At 39.1% G+C, this 3712-nt stretch overlaps 1 pseudogene; it reads left to right on the top strand.

Annotated features, from left to right (window-relative positions):
* The first annotated feature begins 2748 nt into the window (after window positions 1-2748).
* On the top strand, window positions 2749-3341 carry LOC105883128 (protein lin-7 homolog C pseudogene; annotated as a pseudogene).
* The last annotated feature ends 371 nt before the right edge of the window (window positions 3342-3712 follow it).

Here is a 3712-nt window from a genome sequence, read left to right on the forward strand (position 1 = left end):
GAGCCTTACCTTAACGCTGATCCTGATTCTGAACCTGACCATGGCTTTGACCTTGAACATGACCCTGACCCTAACGCTAACCATGACCCTGTCACTGACCCTGACCTTGACGTTGACCCTAACCCTAACCCTGACCCTGACCTTAACCCTAACCCTAACACCTAACCCTAACCCCTAACCCTAACACTAACCCTAATCCTAACCCTAGCTCTAAATTTAACGCTAACACTAACCTTAACCATAACCCTAACCGAAACCCTACACTAAACCTAACCCCAACCCTAACTCTAACCATACTCTAACCCTAACCCAGACCCTGACCCTGACCCTGACCCATACCCTAACCCTTTTCCTAATTTTGCCCCTCACCCTGGCTTTGACCTTGACCATGACCCTGACCCTGACGCTGACCCTAACCATGACCATGAGCCAGTCACTGAACCTGACCTTGACACTGACCCTAACCGTAACCCTTACCCTGACCTTAACCCTAACACTAACCCTAACACCTAACCCTAACAATAACCCCTAACTGTAACCCTAACCTTAGCTCTGCATTTAACTCTAACACTAACCGTAACCATAACCATAACCGTAACCCTACCCTAACCCTAAACCTAACTCTAATCCTACTCTAACCCTAACCCTGTCCTTGACCAGGACCCTGACACTTACCCTAACCCTGACCCTGATTCTGACCCTGACCCTGCTTCTGACCTTGACCAGGACCCTGACGCTAACACTAAACATGACCCTGACCCTGACGCTGACGCTAACCATGACCATGACCCTGTCGCTGACCCTGACCTTGACACAGACCCTGACCTTAACCATAACACTAACACCTAACCCTAACCCTAACCCTAACAGTACTCTAACCCTAACCCTGACCCTGACCCTGACCCTTACACTAAACCTGACCCTGATTTTGACCCTGACCCTGGCTCTGACCTTGACCAGGATCCTGATCCTAATGCTAACCATGACCCTGACCCTGATGCTGACCCTAACCATGACCCTGACCCTGTCACTGAACCTGACCTTGACAATGACCCTAACCGTAACCCTGACCCTGACTTTAACCCTAACAATAACCCCTCACCGTAACTCTAACCCTAACCCTAACCCTAGCTCTAACCCTAACCCTAATGTGAGGGCACAGGTGTTATTGTGAGTACTTCATGCACTTTCCAAGCTACTTCATGAAGTCAATAACTGAATGATAGAGGTTTAGTGTTTCACTGAGCAAGTGCCAGAAGCATTTATTAGAAAAATTCTGAGGCGAAATAATTATTTGATTGGTTAAAGTTATGCAATTATTTTTGGTTTACAATTTTTGAAAGTATGTAGTTATATAATTAAGTTTAATGGATATTACTGTTTATTTGAGCTTAAGTTCTGTTTTTCTTTAATATAGGCTTTTGCAAAAAATTTAAGTGCCTTACATTTTTTGCTTATGTTTACAAAGCAAGTAAGGTTGAGGTCACTTATGAGGCTTAACTTTTAGTTTAGGGAGTCTACAGTATATGTCTTCATTTTAATTTACTTTAACAATCCTTTTATCATTTCAAGTCCTACCACAACTGTAACTTGTAAATGATTGCTGTACTTTTTATGTATGCCTTGAAGGCATGTTCTGGTTTTTAACTGATTTTTAGTATCTTGGGCCCACTTAGTGGAATGATAATTTGCTATCCCCCAACTACAGTGAGATCCGTGAGGTTAGTGGAGGTCAGGGTGGAGATGAAGCAGAAGTGAAGAGGAAACAGCTTTCTAACCCACACATGTGGTAAAAACAAATTGCATGTGGATAAAATGCATAATTATGTAAAATGTAAAATATGTTAATGTTTATCTTATTACTATGTAATATGGAAATTGTAAGGCAAGAGACAAAATAAACACCCAAAACTTTTATTTTCCCTGCATAACAATTAAGTACATTTTATAATGAAATGCTGTGTGATCCCAGAGTAAAATGGCAATATAAATATATGAAGTAAGAAATAATATGTTTAAAAATAATACATGTATTAGCTTTATTGTATATTCTACTTTAAAATAAGATCAATTTAACTTTATAAAATTAAATAAAGTTTAAAATTAGACAAATGATATGTCAGATAAAGAATGAAAAATATGATCAACAAGCAATTAATATACCTTGTCTTAGATTTTATTTAAAGAAAATAAAAAATAAACAATGGTATGGTGATTTCACCAAATTGAAAAAAATAAACATTTCAACACAGAGTGTGCTATTGAAGGTTAGTGGATTTCAATCCTCTACCAATTTAGCCTGGGAAAATGAAGATCTACATACATTTTTGAATTAAAGTAGGAAGACATTAATATATATTCATTTTGCTACACTTTATCATATCAAATCATGTATGAATGATTACATCCTAATATTTCTCCATTTTTTTAATTTTAAAGATAAGAGTCTTTTGTCCCACCTGGAGTGCAGTGGCATCATCGCTACTCACTGAAATCTCAATCTCCTGAGCTCAAGTGATCCTCCTTCCTCAGCCTCCCCAGTGGCTGGGACTACAGGTGCGTGCCTGCCTAATTTTTCTATTTCTTGTAGAGACAGTGTATCACTCTTACTCAGGCTGGTCTCAAACTCCTGAGCTAAAGCGATCCTCTAATTTTGGCTCTCCAGAGTCCTAGGATTACGGGCACGAGCTCATAATAGTGGGCCCAGCCACTATTTTTTTAAATTATAATTAATTACAAAGGGAGAAGATGGCGGCGCTGGGGCAACCTGTGCAGCTGGAGAGGGATAGTTGCAGAGCAATTGAATTGTTGGAAAAACTGCAAGGGAGTGGAGAGGTACCACCGCAAACCTTCAGGCTTTGAAAAGGTCCTTCAACATGAGTTCTCCAATGCTGTGAGAGAGGTGTATGAACACGTCTATGAAACTGTGGACACCAGTAGGAGTCCTGAAGTAAGAGCTAATGCAACTGCAAAGGCTATTGTTGCTGCATTTGCTCCCAGTGAAGGACATTCTCATCCTTGAGTTGTTGAGCTACCAAAACCAGAAGAAGACCTTGGTGTCAATATTATGGGAGGCAAGGAACAAAACTCTCCAATATATATAACTCGAATAATTCCAGGTGGAATTGCTGATAGACATGGGGGACTCCAAACAAGGAGATCAACTCCTTTCTGTTAATGGAGTGAGTGTGGAAGGAGAACATCATGAAAAAACTGTAGAACTGCTGAATGCCGCTCAAAGAAAGGTTAAATTCGTTGTTCGATATACACCCAAAGTCTTAGAAGAAATGGAGTCACACTTTGACAAAATGAGATCAGCAAAACGCAGGCAACAGACCTAATACAGTTCAAAACTTAATATTCCATTTTGCTTTTTAGCTAGAGAAGTTTTACTGTGACCTACTGCTGACCGCAATGCCAATGATTGTGAAAAACAGAAACTTCCCATGAAATTCTCCTTACCATTTTATAAATGCCTATTTTAACATCATTTATGGTTCCAGAGATCAAACAATTTTTTTCTGACGAGAAAAAGTAACAGGTGATGAGAGCAATTCTGTCCTGCTGTTTTTACAGGCCTTTCTCAAATACAGATTTTGTTATAAACTTCTTATAGATTTTTTGAGATGCTTTTTTAAATATTAAAATGTACTTTTACATTCTTAATCTTTTTTTAGAAAAAAATATTTTCTTCATTTGGCTGCTTATTTAA

Source organism: Microcebus murinus, chromosome 15, assembly GCF_040939455.1.
Source record: "Microcebus murinus isolate Inina chromosome 15, M.murinus_Inina_mat1.0, whole genome shotgun sequence".
Taxonomy (NCBI): Eukaryota; Metazoa; Chordata; class Mammalia; order Primates; family Cheirogaleidae; genus Microcebus; species Microcebus murinus.